Here is a 20,082-nt window from a genome sequence, read left to right as displayed (position 1 = left end):
GGGCTTAGCTTCTAGTTAATGTTACTAGGGTCAAAAGAGTTAAAGTAAGTGTCATCTTCAGGATGTGAATTAGTCCCTCAGAGGCAAAAGGTTCTGGATTTCTTCCTATCCTGGAGATAAACTTTTAAAATATAATTTCTTGTCAAATTGGTTTCCATACAACACCCAGTGCTCATCCCAATAAGTGCCCTCCTCAATGCCCATCACCCACTTTCCCTTCCCCCCAACCCCTCATCAACCCTAAGTCCATTCTCAGTATCTAAGAGTCTCTTAAGGTTTACCTCCCTCCCTCTCTCTAACTTTTTTTCCCCCTTCCCCTCCCCCATGGTCTTCTGTTAAGTTTCTCAAGACTGGAGATACATTTTTGTGTTAGTGATGCCAGTAGGCTGGATCCCAGGACCCAGAGGGGGGTCTTGCAGGACAAGCCAGGAGGATCCCTGGCTGCACACAGGATAGAAATGATATGTGAGCCAGCAGAAAGTGAAAGCAGAGTTTACTGAAGGTATAGAGGGAGTATAGATACAGGGTATCTGGGAGACTCAGAAAGGAAAGAAGAGAGTCTCAACTTCACTTGGGGCCTGGGGTTTTTATTGAGGATTGTGGTTTATTGTATGTGTCCTCTCAGGCATCAAGGAACTGGTGAGAACAAAGATGGGGCCCAGGTGTTATTCCTTGGAGCCAGGGGGTCTTGGCATTGAGTTGTCCAGTGCCAGTGGTCTGGAATGCACATATGATGGCTTTGTCTGGTCATTCTCACCTGGTCCTTCCTTAGATGGGATCTATTCTAAAGAACTCCTTCACCCTTACAAGAAGGATGTACAGTTTGCATTATGAGGCATGTGTAAAGTGGGGGTGCTGGTTCTAGCAAGAATAGAAGCAGGAAAAGGCAGAAAACAGATTTTTTTAATTTAAATCTTTAAAAAAAAATTTTAAGTTTATTTGGAGAGAGACAGAGTGAGTGGGGGAGGGGCAGAGAGAGAGGGAGAGAAAAAGAATCCCAAGCAGGCTCCATGCGTCAGCACAGAGCCCAGTGCAGGGCTTGAACTCACCAGTTGTGAGATCATGACCTGAGCCAAAACCAAAAGTTGAACGCCTAACCGACTGAGCCACTCAGGCGACCCAAAAAACAGATGTTTATGGAGTCCTGCAGCTTCCCTGTCTCACTAGTGCTCTTCCTTTCTGCCTATAAAAATCTATGTAACTTAATGCTCCTAAGAAGAGCTTGGTAACATCTTCCTCAGTTGTACTTTTTAATATAGAATACAACTGACTGGGTTGGATGATCAGTCTAACATCTGGAGTTTCCTTAATTTTCAGTTTTGCCCAGATGAAATCTTCAGTAGGTCTCTAGGGATCTTCAGAAGTTACTACACAACCCGTTCTACCCCTAAACCACCTATTGACTAATTTTGGTAGGGTTTGTGAGCAAGGTATATTTACTATTTCCTCTGCTAATCACAAATATCTATGATATTTTATCATCAAGATGCTTAATAGAGCATTCCAAATGGTTCATACTATGGTTAATAAGTATTAAGGTAACTATTGTGGGCAACATTAGCATCAAGTTACAAGAATGTTCTATATTTAACACAGTTCTGTGTGGAATTTTATAAGCCAATAGGACATACAATAATGTCTTTTAATAAGCCAATAAAGAAATAGCATACTCTGAATCAATCACAGATTAATCACACTATTGTTCCAGGCAAAGGGCAATGAAAGGAACAAAGTCTAAATTTAGTTGAGATGAACATTTGTTAAAAAACTAAATTCAACCTAGTAAATCAGAATATCTAATTGACTTTATTAAGCAACTCATTAATAAGGCATCATCCCATCTAGCAAGCAAAGAGTTGCTCCAAGGAGTTGTACTAAATGGAAGGTTTTTATAGGAAGGAGGGTGGAGCAAGGATGTTATTAGCAAAAGAAAAGAAAGGATTGTTTCAGGCCAGGATGGCTTCTTTTAAGGATAAGGGTGGGGACCAGCAGGGTTTGTTTCTCTGTCACCACCTCACTGGTACTGATCAGGAAATTTCAGACTGACTTTTAAAAGACCACATTCCTGGGATAGGGTGAAACTGTCATTAAGGTTTTGGTTTGCTGAGGTTGAAGGCAAAGGACTCCATTTTGGACTACTTGTTTCTTTTTTAAACGCTTTATATGAGTTGATACTGGGGTGGGACAGGTTAGCCAACTGAGAGCTGATGTCCAGCTGCCAGTGTAACAGGAAAAGTCCTGTGTTGCTAGAGCAGGTTACTAGGGAACGGTGGCTGGGGTGTTGATGGGCAAGATGATGATCTTAGCAAGGCCTCTGCGTGGTTTTTGCTGCTGTCAGTAAAGGGATCACCTTTACCATGGCAGGAACTAATTGTCTCAGCATCTTCAGAGAGCTATTTGAGATCAGCAAAGTGGAGACTTGTGCAGACCAATCACTCTTGGATCAACGCACAAACTTTCAGTATTCGTAGTCTAATGTCCCCTTGCCATACTTACTTCTTCATGAGTTTTTGTTGACAAGCTCCCAGCTGCTGAGCTACTAGTTCTTGTCTGTGAGAACAGATGACATAATGACTTCCTGATACAGTTGACTTTATTCTTCTATCAAAACAACTTACCTCTGAAAATACTTTTTGTCTTAGCCATAAACAAATGGATTTGAAATCATATCAAACCAATACATAGCAAAGGCAAAGCTGGAGGAATCTGGACTGCTTTTCTAGGAATGAGGCCAGACTAGTTGGCTAGCCAGGGGAGCATTCACTAAAAATCACCTGGGATGGGGTGCCTGGGTAGCTCAGTCGGTTAAGAGTCCACCTTTTGATTTCAGCTCAGGTCATGATCCCATGGTCCACAGGGCTCAGGATCCATATGGCTCCACTTTCTGCCTAGAGCTTGCTTGAGATTCTGTCTCCCTCATCCTCTGCCCCTCCCCTGCTCAGCTCTCTTTCTCTCAGTAAAAAAATAAATAAAAACACCTGAAAGCCATGATCAGTGGGTAAATCCAGAACTTCTTTAGGCAACCAATGGATTGGCTGCCACCTCAAGAGGATTTATGAGCAGTGGGCTCCCTCTGCCCTGGAGGCCACACCGGTGGTCAGGCATTGGCCCCAGCTCCACAGGCCTAGAGGGCCTCAGCTTCCCAAGGATGGCTGACAGACTGTGTACTGAGCTTTCAGTGCAGCTTCCTTCAGGTTAGACATTGAACTGGAATAGAGCACCGGTCTTGAGAGGCCAGGCCACTGAAGAGGGCCTTTGGGGGTACAAGGCACCACCTGATTCCAAGCTATAAACTACACAAATGTGAAGAATGCCCCTGAAGACAGAACTGATGAAAACTGGACTGACTTGCCAGAGTGGGGCTGAGCAGACTGGACCAGGTACCCACCACTAAAAGACACCTGAGAGTCTTGATTGTTGAAGAAGCCTGGGACCCTATCAAGCAACTGGTCCAAATGTGTACTGACTGTAGCCATTTTAAAGCTGCCACCTCAGAAAGATTTCCTGGAAGTGGGTTCTTTTGCTCTGGAAGCTAGGTAAGTGGTTGGATATGAGCCCCAGCTCCACAGGGCGAAGGGGTCTGGCTAGACACTGGCAGGCTGACAGGGTACCTACGGCACATGTGCCAGCCACATGGGTCAGGGAGGCCAGGAACCCAGAACTGGGCAACTGTTGAGAGTGTCTAGGTGTCGAGAGTAAGCTCTTGGAGGTCCCTGGCATCTGCCTAATTCCAATTTTTAACCTAAACAAATGTTCATATTCCTCCTGAAGGCATCCCTGGAGGAAACTGGATGGCCTTGCCAGAATGGGACCAGTTATCAAGTCTCCCAGGTGTCTGTTATTCAGGGATATTCCATCAGTCTTGCCAGACTACACCCTGGCAAGGTGGTCCATTTTCCTACAGCTCTGCTGTTGAGAGAATATGCATATTTGTGTAGGTCAGACTTTGGAATTAGGAAGATATTTTATACCCCTAATAGCACTCTCCTGTGATTGGCATTGCTTGACACTTGACCTTTAAGAGGTCCCTAGCTACCCTGACCTATGCAGTCTGCGCATGCAGAGTACCCATCCTATCAGGCATTGGGCAGCCTAGGACTTCTGGGCTGTGTAGTTGCAACCTTCCCAAACCACCTGCATAGCCTCCAGGGCAGAGAAAATCCACACCAAGAAAATCATTCTGGAAAGGTAGCTTTAAACTGGGGACAGTCTTCATTTGATCTGCTGCCTGGTGGGGTCACAGGTTTGCCAGTATAGCTTTCCAAGGTAGCCCACCCCAAAAAGTTCAACAATGGCATATTAATCATTTTCATTTAAAGTTACCTAAAAAACAGCCAGTATAGGAAGAACACTCTGACTCTCTGTTGTCTCCAGAAACCAATGAATAAATCTCTCACATGAGGAGCCTCCCTGCACCAGGATGTAGGGAGACATCCTTTTCATCAGAGACAGGAAATTCAAAGAAGCCTAAATAAACAAACCTTGTTACTTTTACTGATTTACTGTCACAGCCCAAATCTGTTTAGAATTCCTTACTAACTGAAGCTCTTAAACTTAGATTTTGTTTTGTCACTTCCTCACAGATTTATGCTTCTTTGACTATAACTTACAAAAGCTGTGTGACCTGATTATTTCTTTGGGTATCAGTATTAATAGTTGGCCTCTGTGCACATGTAATAAACTTTGGAGTGTTTTTTTTATTCTATTAACATGTTTTCATATCACTTTTAACTCTTAGGCCACCTAGAAGAACCTTGAAGGGTAGAATAAAAGTTTTCCTTCCCAACATTTGGCATAGTCAGTAGGATACACTTCCCTCACTGGACACTGTTTGCTTTGAGGCTCTTGCAGCTGACACATCCTGGAACATCTGACAAACAGCCAGCAGAAGGTAAGAATCTTTGGCAGGCTTCTTAAGGTGTTACCACATCAGCCTCCTGATCTCTGCCTGCATGGTCTAATGGAGTGATAGTGGTGAGCATCTATCTTCTCTAAATTTACATCAACAAAAGAAAATATTTGTGGAGCTGGTTTCTTGGTCTTGGTGATTCTGGTAAGATTTGGTAGGGTACTCTTCATGTGGCTGATTCATTGCCTCATAGAGATGGTCATGGTTTTTCTTTGTCTCTTTGTCTCTGTCTTTTGAGTCATTTGTTATAAAAAGAAATTACTAGAGCGAAAGAACACAGGTCTTAGGTCTTTTTAAGACTGCTGTTCAAGCCAGCCTCAAAAAGTGATGGGTTCGTGGTTCTCATAAGACTGGCATCTGTTTAGACAAAATCTGCTGTGAGTCCTCTACATAAAAACAAAATGAAGTTTTTCCTTTGTCATCTTCTATGTCCAAAGAGCTTGGCTTTATGACCAGTAAGATTATTCTCTCTGGTCTCCACAATCCAGGGGTGTGTGGAAGAAACTGCTTTACTTCTAACCCCATCCCACACACCAAGAATTTCCTGTGCTGTGAGTCCCCCACAAAGTATGATGCTTTTTGTTTGTTTGTTTGTTCTGGAGAGATAGACAGAGTGTGAGCAGGGCAGAGAGAGAGAGAGACACAGAACCCGAAATAGGTTCCAGGCTCTGAGCTGTCAGCACAGAGCCCGTTGTGGGGCTTGAACCCACATACCATGAGATCATGACCTGAGCTGAAGTCAGAAGCTCAACCGACTGAGCCAAACAGGTGCTCCATTTTTTTTTTTTTAATTGTGGGTGTGGCTTTATTTACCAAAGGTGTCAGCTCGGGGCTGGGTCTGCCAGCCAAGCCCTCAGATAGCTGGAGAGGGTGAGAGGGTCCCAGCTCAGCCCAGTCCTGGTAGCAAGGCTCAATCTGGGTTTACCTTGGTGGCCAGTTGAATAGACTGGGATTCTGAGGGACAAAATTACAAACAGCACTTTCTTTGTTTGGCTGTGTCAGCTCTCAGGGGAATTTGTCATAAGAGGTCCCAGCTCATAAGGGACCTTTATCATCTTAATCTTTGTTGTTAGTACTAGAAAGTCCCATTCCACTAGTGCTTGTCCAGCATCACAGATTAGTGGGTCTGTAACTGGAGGGGTCTTATGTTTTCAGGAGAGATCTGGGACACAGTGTTTACTGCACCATTCTTACTGCCTGTGCAAAAAAGAAAGTTTTCACTTTTTTTTTTTAAAGTTTATTTGAGAGAGAGACAGAGCACAAGCAGGGAAGGGGCAGAGAAAGAGGATCCCAAGCAGGCTCCACACTGTCAGCGCAGAGCTCGCCGTGGGGCTTGAACTCACAAACCATGAGATCATGCCCTGAACCAAAACCAGGAGTCAGACACTTAACTGACTGAGCCATACAGGTGCCTCTGTTTTTGCTTTTTTAAACTATTTTGGGGAGTAAATTTTTGGACCATGGGGACTGCATCATTTAAGGCTTCTCTAGGGATACTACTTGTGTCCATGGTCTAAGCCTGGAAAGTTGCTTTCATGTTTTTCAAAAAAAGATGTATTGGTCTGAATACAGACGAATAAGATCTTACTTATCAATGGCCAGATGATGAGTTCTTTAAATTGGCTAGATTTGCAAGAAGAGAAAATTATTTATAGAGATCTCTTAATTGTCTTATGGGTTTAACAGCTAACCTTAGGGATTCCCTTGACAAGATGAGAAAACAGAAATCCTACATCTAATGTAAATTCTCCTTCTCACACTCTGGCCCCATCTACCTATTTTAACTTCCCTTTCTCTATATGATTTACAGAGAGCATTCTGGCCTAATCTTTAGGTTCAAAGTATAGGGATTACTCATGTAAGTACTGAAAGTCACATAATGAATTAACACAAGCTCCGGACACTGGCAGTAAGTCTCCCTTTTCTCCTGTTTTCCAGGGCTCCGTAATCAGGCTATACCAGCTTCAGGCATTCCTGTGCAGTGTCCTTTGCAGATACATCCTAGACCCCCGACCAAAAGGCAACACATTTCCCCTGAACAACAGCAGATCTTTTCAATCATAGAGACTTTTTACTTCCATCCTCTTTCTCCCCAAATTTAGAAAAGAATTAAAAGATTAATGGCCATTCACAACACCACCCTTACACACACACACACACACACACACACACACACACACAGAAAAAACAGGTGACCAAAATCTCCTAGGCCTTCCTATAAATGATCAGCAGAAGGCCAATGTTTAGGGACTAATAGAAGCCAAGGTTGAATTATGTACTCAGAAAGAAGGCTTTTGTTAAAATGCTTTACAGACTTTACAAAGCCATAAGTCTTTTGATTCCCATTTTGGGTAAAATCTCCCTGATATAAAGTAGCTAGTTTAATTTAAAAAGATGAGTCAGTCCCTTAGTATTCAGGCTGTAACCCAGTTCTTTGGAGGGAATTAAAAACAACTGCCTTTGCCTTGCAAATCTCTAGGAAACCAGAAATGCAACTCTAGAAATAAGTCAAAACCTACTTTACTAATCCTCAAACTTTGTCTATTTCTCTCAAAATGCTTGCAGATATGACAAAAAATCAGGATATTAGGACAAAATGCCCCTTGCTTCAAAAAGGTAAATAACAATTAACACTGAATCTCTTAAAAAATAAAAATAAAAAAATAAACAACTTGCATTCTTTCTCTGTCCCTTAAAGTCCTGCATTTTATGCTCTTGAAATATAAGCACAACCCCAGTCACCTTAGACTTAAGGGAAGAAAAGGAACAGGTCTTTTTAAAAACAAACCACTAAAGTTTGTGCCCAAACTCTAAGTCTTTTCCACAAATAGTAAAATACTTTATAAACTAGTGAGTTTTATACTGTTTTAAAATAGAAGCTGTGTCTGTGTATGTATGTGCATTATAGATACGGTGTTTTTCTACTTCTCAATGTTATTTCCAAAAATTATTTGTAAACAGCTCTATTGAATTGGCTTAAAAATTAAGTGTTTATAGAAATTTAGTATGATAAAAATTCTCAAAATAGAAATAGTCCAAATGAATTTCAGGTTCAAATGATCTGAGAAAATATTCAATATGAAAATTTATTTAAGGTTAATTTAATAAAATAGAAATATCTTTATAGTATCAGCTTTAAAATTAAAACTTTCATTCTGCTTGGGTTTACTGAAAGTCAAATAAGTTCATGTTATTTAGGTTACAAAATATGCCAACAAGAACAGAATAGCTTGGAAGACTGGCTTACTTTCTGTGATATCTCATGAAGTGTTTGTGGGTGATCTAACCACAAGTGTTTTTTTTTTTAATTTTATTTTTTTAATTTGTATCCAAATTAGTTAGCATATAGTGCAACGATTTCAGGAGTAGGTTCCTTAGTGCCCCTTACCCATTTAGCCCATCCCCCCTCCCACAATCCCTCCAGTAACCTTCTGTTTGTTCTCCATATTTATGAGTCTCTTATGTTTTGTCCCCCTCCCTGTTTTTATATTATTTTTGCTTCCTTTCCCTTATGTTCATCTGTTTTGTCTCTTAAAGTCCTCATATGAGTGAAGTCATATGATATTTGTCTTGATCTAATTTCACATAGCATAATACCCTCCAGTTCCATCCATGTAGCTGCAAATGGCAAGATTTCATTCTTTTTGATTGCCGAGTAATGCTCCATTGTATGTATATACCACATCTTCTTTATCCATTCATCCATTGATGGACATTTGGGCTCTTTCTGTACTTTGGCTATTGTGGATAGTGCTGCTATAAACATTAGGGTGCAAGTGCCCCTTTGAAACAGCATACCTGTATCCCTTGGATAAATACCTGGTATTGCAATTGCTGGGTCATAAGGTAGTTCTATTTTTAATTTTTTGAGAAACCTCCATACTGTTTTCCAGAGTGGATGCACCAGCTTGCATTCCCACCAACAATGCAAAAGAGATCCTCTTTCTCCACATCCTCACCTATCTGTTGTTGCCTGAGTTGTTAATGTTAGCCATTCTGACAGGTGTGAGGTGGTATCTCATTATGGTTTTGACTTGTATTTCCCTGATGATGAGTGATATTGAGCATTTTCGACATGTGTCTAAAACACATGTGTCAGCCATCTGGATGTCTCCTTCAGAAAAATGTCTATTCATGTCTTTTGCCCATTTCTTCACTGGATTGTTTTTTGGGTGTTGAGTTTGATAAGTTCTTTACAGATTTTGGATACTAACCCTTTATCTGATATGTCATTTGCAAATATCTCCTCCCATTCCCTTGGTTACCTTTTAGTTTTGCTGATTGATTCCTTCACTGTGCAGAAGATTTTTATCTTCATGAGGTCCCAGTAGTTCATTTTTGCTTTTGTTTCTCTTGCCTCTGGAGACGTGTTGAGTAAGAAGTTGCTGCGGCCGAGGTTAAAGAGGTTTTTGCCTGCTTTCTCCTTGAGGATTTTGATGGCTTCCTGTCTTGCTTTTCAGTCTTTCATCCATTTTGAGTTTATTTTTGTGTCTGGTGTAAGAAAGTGGTCCAGGTTCATTCTTCTGCATGTCGCTGTCCAGTTTTCCCAGCACCACTTGCTGAAGAGACTGTCTTTACTCCATTGGATATTCTTTCTTGCTTTGTCAAAGATTAGTTGACTATACTTTTGTGGGTCCATTTCTAGAGTCTCTAGTCTATTCCATTGGTCTATGTGTCTGTTTTTGTGCCAATACCATGCTGTCTTGATGATTACAGTTTTGTAATATAGCTTGAAGTCTGGGATTGTGATGCTTCCACCTTTGGTTTTCTTTTTCAGGATTGCTTTCGTTATTCGGGTTTTTTTCTGGCTCATTACAAATTTTAGGATTGTTTGTTCTAGTTCTGTGAAGAATGCTGCTGTTATTTTGATAGGGATTGCATTGACTATGTAGATAGCTTTGGGTAGTATTGACATTTTAACAATATTTATTCTTCCAATCCAGGAGTATGGAATATTTTTCCATTTTTGTGTGTCGTCTTCAATTTCTTTCATAAGCTTTCTATAGTCTTCAGTGTATACGTTTTCTTGAAAAAGGAATCTTTAAAAAGAGATTTTAATGTGTGGTCAATTGGTTAAGATTAAAATGAATTTATTTAGGGGTGCCTAGGTGACTCAGTTGGTTAACTGTCCACCTCTTGATTTTAGCTCAGATCATGATCTCACAGTCATGAGATCAAGTGCCTCATCAGACTCCATGCTGAGCATGAAGCCTGCTTAGCATTATCTGTTCCTCTCTCTGCCCCTCCCCAACTCACACCTGCCTGCATTCTCTAAAAAAAACAAAAAAAAAACAAAAAAAAACAAAAAAAAAACAAATTAAAAAATAAAATGAATTTAGTTTAAACACGAGTTTTAAGGGGCACCTGGTGGCTCAGTTGGTTAAGAGTCAGACTTTGGCTCAGGTCATGATCTCATGGTTTGTGAGTTCGAGCCCCACATTGGGCTCTCTGATGTCCGTACAGCACGGCTTGGGATCTCTGCCTCCTCTCTCTCTGCACCCCCACACACCCCCCCCCCCTGCCAACTCATGCTCTTACTCTTTCTCTCTCTCAAACATTTTTTAAAAATGTGTTTTAATATCAAAAGTAAGCTTGTACAAAATTAAAATTTGGCTTCTCTCTCTGTTAAAAGGATAAACTTTTCTTAGATTATTGGTCTTCTTTTAATAAGAAGTTGTAAGTAATTTTTTTCTTTACCATTTATGTAATCTACCTAGGAAAACAAAGAGTCTGTGTTGTCTTTATAAGGTCTTTGGGTTTTTTTCTATTTAATATTAAAAGAGCTAAGGCTTTTTCAGCCATGTAACTACCTGTGTTTGTCTTTGAAGTCTTTAATTGGCACTTTGGCTAAATTGATAACTAAGTATGGTTTCATAATGATCTGTGATCCTATTTATTTATTTTTTTCATATTTTTATTTTTATTTTTTTGGGGTTTTTTTTTGTTTTTTTATAATTTTTTTTTCAATATATGAAATTTATTGTCAAATTGGTTTCCATACAACCCCCAGTGCTCATCCCAAAAGGTGCCCTCCTCAATACCCAGCACCCACCCTCCCCTCCCTCCCACCCCCCATCAACCCTCAGTTTGTTCTCAGTTTTTAAGAGTCTCTTATGCTTTGGCTCTCTCCCACTCTAACCTCTTTATTTTTTTTCCTTCCCCTCCCCCATGGGTTTCTGTTAAGTTTCTCAGGATCCACATAAGAGTGAAAACATATGGTATCTGTCTTTCTCTGTATGGCTTATTTCACTTAGCATCTGTGATCCTATTTAATTAAATGTCCAAACTTTTTGATATTTGACAAACCTCCCAAAATCAAATTTTAAAATGAAGTCTTGACCACCAACTAACTTTGAAATATTCCAGCAGATCCCTAGAACATTTGAAGGATTTGTTCTCCTTGTAAAAGAGAGAGAATTGTCTTACTTGGTATGTTAAATCACCTGGGAAGTAATGTCAAGTGATGCTAACCTTTCTTAGATTATATTTGTGTAAATATATGTTAAGATTAGTGTTCTAGAAATTGTATGAAACTCCTAGAAATCTGATATGTCTCAATATGTTATTGCTTGCCATTCTAGTTCTAATCTTGAAGTGCTGTGTGATAGAAATGACCAAATTACCTTGTCAGTAACATTGTAATGAACTCTGATCAGATCCTTAACCACTGCAATTTTAAGACTTTTGTCATTTACAGACAAAAGGTTAACTCTGATGCTACTGCAAAAGTCTTTCATCTTCAAAGAGATTCAGGGAAAGGACTCTGACAAGTACTCTCAAATACAGGTCTCTACTAACTTTAAGATCATGCCATTGAACTTGGTAAGAATTTATAGAACTCTAACAGAAACTGAAGGCTTCTTAAAACTACTAACAAAAGATCAAGATCAACAAAAAATTATCACATGGGAATGAATAAACTGAGAATGATGATAATTTTTATGGCTTTTTGTTTGCAATACTGCTTGTTATTTAATCTTTTGTTTTCCAGATATAAGAAAGCCTTTCCTCTTAAACTAAATATGACTCACAGCAATTTGGTTAATTGTACCTTTGTAAGCAGAATTGCAACATCTATCTTTCTCCCCTACCTGATCTCTCCAGAATTTGGAATTTCTCAGTGAGCATTCTTATGGTTTCATAGAAATATTTGCCTAAGATCAATAAGAATCTTTTCTCTTTGTGACAAGACACAGTTGGAAACATTGGTTATATTACCAAGGCTTTGACTGAAATGTCATATTTGAGACAAACATGCATAGACTCAGATTTATGAGTCTATGCTTTATGGAACTAAGGATGACTTAATGGAGCCAATAAATCCCCCTAGGAATATCAGCCTGCTATCTTGCTTACAAGGATCTCAGCAGCCTTACCAGGTAAGGTCACATCTGGCAGATGGATAAATATCAGGATATTTGGGAGATCTTGAAAAGAAAGAAAGAATTTAATTCTACAGATATTGCAGGCAAAGCCTGATGGCAAGTATTTGGGTTGGCTTCTTAGCTTCAAGAGGCTGCTAAAAGTTCAGTCTGGAGATTCCCGATGGAAAGTTCCACCAAAGCAGGTTTAAAAGAGCTTGTATGGCCAATTGCTACTCTTGCTGCACTCTGTAAATAATCAGGTTTCTTGAAACTAGACGTAATTGGCAAACAAATTAGTCTTACAATGGTTATCACTGATAGAAAGGAGGGTAAGTGTAGAGAGAAAAAAAACTTTCATTTGAAACTATGAAACGTACTTTTGGATTCTAGATTCTATTTCTGTTCATCGTTTTTGAGATTTTGTTTTCTACCTGTAAACTTGACTAGATCCTGAAGTCTTCTGGTTTCATCCAAACTCTGGCTACAACTCTCCAAACTAACACAATTTTCTCCCATCCTTTTGACTTGAAATCATTGAAAATGAAATCTGCCCTTTTTCCTGAGGCCTTCCAAACTGGGTATGAATGACTTGATGTAAACTTCAGGGAAATTGTCACAACAGCACATGCATGGATGATCTTTGTGCAGGTTGCTGTGTGTCCACTCAAAAAGATCAACAGAGAGTATTCAAGAGGAATATGGAGGTGTAGGAGGACACTGGGCTCACCTTGTCCTGCTGATCACTTAGATTCCACCCACATCTGCCTAAATAACCCAGAAAACTGCCAGAAGGCTAGCATAACAGACTCTCTGTAGCCAAGTGTAGACAAGAGGCCCACGGAAGAGGGTAGGAAGGGCAGAGAGGTGGTGTGTGCTACACAGACTGGCAGGAGGGAGCCGGGGCGGTGGAGGGGCAGCCCGCCCAGCAAGGCAGAGCCCCCGAGTCTGGCTGGCAAAAGCAGAGGGGCTGGACAAGTGTGTTCTGACAGCAGGACTTAACATCTGGAATGTTAAGAGTCAACAGCTCTGCTCTCAGAGAACAGGGAGGGCAAGAGGACACTGGGAGGGAGAGTTGTCAAGCCCTGGAGGACAGGGCTCAGCTCAGTGAGGGAACAAAGGTGCTGGTAAGTGCCATCTCCCTCTCCCATCACCCAGCCAAAATCCCAAAGGGAACCAGTTCCCATCACCGAACTTGCTTGCACTGCACAAATGCCCAACGCTGTGCTTCTGTGGATCCATCCCTCCGAGGGGTCTGCCTCCCTCCCCGTGCTGCAGGGCCCCTCCCACAGGGGGCCACTGACACCAAAGCGAGCTAAGCCTGCCCTCCCGCCCCTGTGCACCTTGTGGATCCACCCCCGCTAATACGCCCTTGGCCAGATCCCATTAAAGCAGTACCACAAGCCTGGCAGTGTGCAAGTGGCCCAGACAGGGGCCACACCACTCCACAATGAGTCCTGCCCCTGGGAGAGGGGAACATAAGGTACACACCAGTCTGACTGCGGCCCCACTGGTGGGCTGGGGACAGACATTGGGTCTGACTGCAGCCCCACCCACCAACACAAATTACTCCCGACAGCACAAGGGAAGTGCCCTGCAGTTTGGAGCCACCCCAGTGACTACCCAAAATGATAAAACGGAAGAATTCTCCTCAAAAGAAACTCCCAGGAAGTAGCATCACCTAATGAATTGATCAAAACTGATTTAAGCAATATAATGGAACAAGAATTTAGAATAATAGTCCTAAAATTAATCGCTGTGCTTGAAAAATGAATAGAGGACTGCAGAGATCAAGGGACTAAGAAATAGTCATGAGCTAAAAAAAATGCTATAAATGAGATGCAAAATAAAATGGAGGCGGCCATAGCACAGATTAAAGAGGCAGAGGAGAGAATAGGTGAATTAGAAGATAAAATTATGGAAAAAGAGGAAGCTGAGAAAAAGATAAAACAATCCAGGAGTATGAGGGAAGAATTAGAGAACTGAGTGATGCAATCAAACGGAACAATATCCGTATCATAGGAATTCCAGAAGAAGAAGAGGAAGAGGAAGAAGAGAGAAAGGGACCGAAGGTGTACTTGAAGAAATCATAGCTGAGAACTTCCCTGATCTGGGGAAGGAAAAAGGCATCGAAATCCAAGAGGCACAGAGGTCTCCCTTCAGATGTAACTTGAATCAATCTTCTGCATGACATATCATAGTGAAAGTGGCAAAATACAAGGATAAAGAGAAAATTCTGAAAGCAGCTAGGGATAAACATGCTCTAACATATAAAGGGAGACCAATAAGACTAGTGGCAGACCTAGTTACTGAAACTTGGCAGGCCAGAAAGGAATGGCAGGAAATCTTCAATGTGTTGAACAGAAAAAAAAAAAAAATGCAGCCAAGAATCCTTTATCCAGCAAGTCTGTCATTCCGAATAGAAGGAGAGATAAAGGCTTTCCCAAACAAACAAAAACTGAAGGAATTCATCACCACTAAACCAGCCCTACAAGAGATCCTAAGGGGGATTCTGTGAGTGAAATATTTCAAGGACTACAAAGTACCAGAGACATCACTACAAGCATGAAACCTGACATCACAATGACTCTAAACCCATATCTTTCAATAATCACACTGAATGTAAATGGGCTAAATGCTCCAGCCAGAAGACATAGGATAGACATCAGAATGGATAAAAAAAACAAGACCCATCTATTTGCTGTCTACAAGAGACTCATTTTAGACCTTAGGACACCTTCAGATTGAAAGTGAGGGGATGGAGAATTATCTATCATGCTACTGGAAGTCAAAAGAAAGCTGAAGTAGCCACACTTATATCAGACAAACTAGACGTCAATTTAAAGGCTGTAACAAGAGATGAAGAAGGGCATATAATAATCATAGGGTCTATCCATCAGGAAAAGCTAACAATTATAAATGTCTATGCGCCGAATACAGGAGCCCCCAAATATATAAAACAATCACAAACATAAGCAACCTTATTGATAAGAATATGGTAATTGCAGGGGACTTTAACACTCCACTTACAACAATGGATAGATCATCTAGACACAGGATCAATAAAGAAACAAGGGCCCTGAATGATACATTGGATCAGATGGACTTGACAGATATATTTAGAACTCTGCATCCCAAAGCAACAGAATATACTTTCTTCTCAAGTGCACATGGAACCTTCTCCAAGATAGATCACATACTGGGTCACAAAGCAGCCCTTCATAAGTATAAAAGAACTGAGATCATACCATGCACATTTTCAGGCCACAATGCTATGAAACTTGAAATCAACCACAGGAAAAGGTCTGGAAAACCTCCAAAAGCATGGAGGTTAAAGAACACCCTACTAAAGAATGAATGGGTCAACCAGGCAATTAGAGAAGAAATTAAGAAATATATGGAAACAAATGAATATACAACAATCCAAACGCTTTGGGATTCAGCGAAGGCAGTCCCGAGAGGAAAATACATTGCGATCCAGGCCTATCTCAAGAAACAAGAAAAATCCCAAATACAAAATCTAACAGCACATCTAAAGGAAACAGAAGCAGAACAGCAAAGACACCCCAAACCCAGCAGAAGAGAAATAAAGATCAGAGCAGAAATAAACAATATAGAATCAAAAAAACTGTAGAGCAGATCAATGAAACCAAGAGTTGGTTTTCTGAAAAAAAAAAAAAAAAAATTGATAAACCTCTAGCCAGCCTTCTCAAAAAGGGAGATGACCCAACTAGATAAATTGATGAATGAAAATGGAATTATTACAACCAAACCCTCAGAAATATAAGCAATTATCAGGGAATACTATGAAAAATTATATGCCAACAAACTGGACAACCTGGAAGAAATGGACAAATTCCTAAGCACCCACACAGTTCCAAAACTCAAACAGGAAGAAATAGAAAACTTGAACAGACCCATAACCAGCGAAGAAATTGAATCAGTTATCAAAATTCTCCCAACAAATAAGAGTCCAGGACCAGATGGCTTCCCTGGGGAATTCTACTAGACATTTAAAGCAGAGATAATACCTATCCTTCTCAAGCTATTCCAAAAAATAGAAAGAGAAGGAAAACTTCCAGACTCATTCTATGAAGCTAGCATTACTTTGATTCCCAAACCAGACAGAGACCCAGCAAAACAAGAGAACTACAGACCAATATCCCTGATGAATACAGATGCAAAAATTCTCCACAAGATACTAGCAAATCGAATTCAACAGCATACAAAAGGAATTATTCACCATGATCAAGTGGGATTCATTCCTGGGCTGCAGACCTGGTTCAACATTTGCAAATCAATCAATGTGATACATGACATTAGTAAAAGAAAAGAACCATATGATCCTGTCAATCGATGCAGAAAAAGCATTTGACAAAATTCAGCATCCTTTCTTAATTAAAACCCTTGAGAAAGGATAGAAAGAACATACTTAAAGATCATAAAAGCCATTTATGAAAATCCCACAGCTAATATCATCCTCAATGGGGAAAAACTGACAGCTTTCCCCCTGAGATCAGGAACACAACAGGGATGTCCACTCTCACCGCTGTTGTTTAACACAGTATTGGAAGTGCTAGCATCAGCAATCAGACAACAAAAGGAAATCAAAGGCATCAAAATTGGCAAAGATGAAGTCAAGTTTCAGTTTTTGCAGATGACATAATATTATACATGGAAAAACCGATGTATAATAAGTTTGCTAGAACTGATATATGAATTCAGCAACATCACAGGATACAAAGTTTATGTATAGAAATGAGTTGCATTCTTATACACTAATAATGAAGCAACAAAGACAAAGAAACTGATCCCATTCACAATTGCACCAAGAAGCATAAAATACCCAGGAATAAATCTAACCAAAGATGTAAAATATCTGTATGCTGAAAACTATAGAAAGCTTATGAAGGAAATTGAAGAAGACACAAAGAAATGGAAAAACATTCCATGCTCATGGATTGGAAGAATAAATATTGTCAAAATGTCAATACTACCCAAAGCTATCTACACATTCAATGCAATCCCAATCAAAATTGCACCAGTATTCTTCTCGAAGCTAAAACAAGCAATCCTAAAATTTGTATGGAACCACAAAAGACCCCGAATAGCCAAAGTAATATTGATGAAGAAGACCAAAGTGAGAGGCATCACAACCCCCCAGACTTTAACCTCTACTACAAAGCTGTAATCATCAAGACAGCATGGTATTGGCACAAAAACAGACACATAGACCAATGGAATAGAATAGAGACTCCAGAAATGGACCCACAAAAGTATGGTCAATTAATCTTTGACAAAGCAGGAAAGAATATCCAATGGAATAAAGACAGTCTCTTCAGGGGCGCCTGGGTGGCGCAGTCGGTTAAGCGTCCGACTTCAGCCAGGTCACGATCTCGCGGTCCGTGAGTTCGAGCCCCGCGTCAGGCTCTGGGCTGATGGCTCGGAGCCTGGAGCCTGTTTCCGATTCTGTGTCTCCCTCTCTCTCTGCCCCTCCCCCGTTCATGCTCTGTGTCTCTCTGTCCCAAAAATAAATAAAAAACGTTGAAAAAAAAAAAATTAAAAAAAAAAAAAAAAAAAAAAAAGACAGTCTCTTCAGCAAGTGGTGCTGGGAAAACTGGACAGCGACATGCAGAAGAATGAACCTGGACCACTTTCTTACACCAGACACAAAAATAAACTCAAAATGGATGAAAGACCGAAAAGCAAGACAGAAAGCCATCAAAATCCTCAAGGAGAAAGCAGGCAAAAACCTCTTTAACCTCGGCCGCAGCAACTTCTTACTCAACACGTCTCCAGAGGCAAGGGAAACAAAAGCAAAAATGAACTATTGGGACCTCCCCAAGATAAAAAGCTTCTGCACTGCAAAGGAAACAATCAATGAAACTAAAAGGCAACCAACAGAATGGGAAAAGATATTTGCAAATGACATATCAGATAAAGGGCTAGTATCCAAAATCTATGAAGAACTCACCAAACTCCACACCCAAAAAACAAATAATCCAGTGAAGAAATGGGCAGAAAACATGAATAGACACTGGTGGAAATGCAAACTGGTACAGCCACTCTGATAACCAGTGTGGAGACTCCTCAAAAAGTTAAAAATAGATCTACACTTGACCCAGAAATACCACTGCTAGGAATTTACCCAAAGGACACAGGAGTGCTCATGCATAGGGGAACTTGTACTCCAATGTTTATAGCAGCACTTTCAACAATAGCCAAATTATGGAAAGAGCCTAAATGTCCATCAACTGATGAATGGATAAAGAAATTGTGGTTTATATATACAATGGAATACTACTTGACAATGAGAAAAATGAAATCTGGCTTTTTGTAGCAACGTGGTTGGAACTGGGGAGTGTTATCTAAGTGAAATAAGTCATACAGAGAAAGACAGATACCATATGTTTTCACTCCTATGTGGATCCTGAGAAACTTAACAGAAGACCATGGGCGGGGAGGGGAAAAAGTTAGGGAGGGAGGCAAACCATAAGAGACTCTTAAAAACTGAGAATAACTGAGGGTTGATGGTGGGTGGGTGGGAGGGGAAAGTGGGTGATGGGCATTGAGGAGGGCACCTGTTGGGATGAGCACTGGGTGTTGTATGGAAACCAATTTGACAATAAATTTCATATTCAGAAAAAGAAGAAGAAAAATAATCATCAGAAACATTCAAACTACAAACCAAGAAAATCTGGAAGATGGCCATTGCTTGATTTCAATCCATCTAAAGATATTTTGACATCTAAAACTCATCTCAACTGGGTACCCTCAGAACTCTGAAACGGGTTTATAATTTGTTCCAATCCTTAACCATTGTTTTTCTCTTGTTTCCACAGAAATGCCTCTTATTTAATACCTGCTTGAACCATGAGCCTAACTTTGGGAACACACATCCATCACCACTTCCTGAAATGAATTTAGTAGAACTGACCTATTTTCAACTCTAAGAGACTAGCTCAGTGAGATAAAACAATCTACCAACTCACATTTTAGTGTGTGGAGTTTCTAAGGAACTCTAGGGGCCCAGGCCAGGCCACCCTAAAATATGCCACTTTGTCATGTTATTTTGAATTAAAGCTATTTAAGAACAGAAGAACATTCTGACTCTCTCTGTCTCCAGATAGCAGGAAATAAATCTCCAATGTGAAAGCTATCCTTCCTGCATCAGGGAGCAGAAAGACATCCTAATCACCTGAAATAGGTATTTAGAGCCAAGAAGACTGTATAAATCAGCAAGTCTTGTTACTTTTACTAGTTTACTACCTCAGCCCAAATTCTGTTTAGAATTGTATGCTAATTAAAGCCAATGAACATAAGTTTTCTCTGCTTTGTCCATTCCTCACAGATTTATGGTTCTTTGCCTAAACATACAACAGCTGCTTGCTTTGGTCATGTGGGGAGTCTCAATTTCATTATTGGACATCTGTGTATACAAAATAAAAGTTTTTTTCTTGTGTTAATCTGTCTCATGTCAATTTAATTCTTAGACTAGTTTGAAGGGAAGAAAAGGGTAGAAAAGAAAATTCTTCGTCCCCAAAACCAATAATCAGGTCGCCCAGGTGCCTCTTAATGAAGGGTACCCCAGCCAGACCAGCTGGCCCCACACTGCTCCAACTTTGCCCTCAGAGGGAATACATGCATTTAGTGTAGGTTGGGGGTTGGCTATAGGCAGATGCCATGGACGCCCAAGAGCCTGCTCTGGACATCTGGACTCTCTGGATGCTTTTTATGTTCCAGGCCCCTGGTTATACTGTCCTGCCTCACCTGTGCATGAATAATAAATATCTATCAACCAGCCTTTGGGTA

At 40.4% G+C, this 20,082-nt stretch overlaps 1 long non-coding RNA gene across 1 annotated transcript in view; it reads left to right on the top strand.

Moving 5' to 3' along the window:
• LOC132686164 (uncharacterized) overlaps positions 1-19,736 on the top strand; it is a 59,724-nt gene extending 39,988 nt beyond the window's left edge. Inside the window, exons 4-5 of the long non-coding RNA XR_009613467.2 lie at positions 4,739-4,891; positions 19,113-19,736. This is a non-coding gene — a long non-coding RNA (uncharacterized LOC132686164). The remainder of the gene's footprint in view (positions 1-4,738; positions 4,892-19,112) is intronic.
• Positions 19,737-20,082: the final 346 nt, after the last annotated feature.

This window comes from Panthera onca, chromosome F1, assembly GCF_046562875.1.
Source record: "Panthera onca isolate mPanOnc1 chromosome F1, mPanOnc1 haplotype 2, whole genome shotgun sequence".
Classification (NCBI taxonomy): domain Eukaryota; kingdom Metazoa; phylum Chordata; class Mammalia; order Carnivora; family Felidae; genus Panthera; species Panthera onca.
This window is presented reverse-complemented; position numbering and strand designations above follow the sequence as displayed.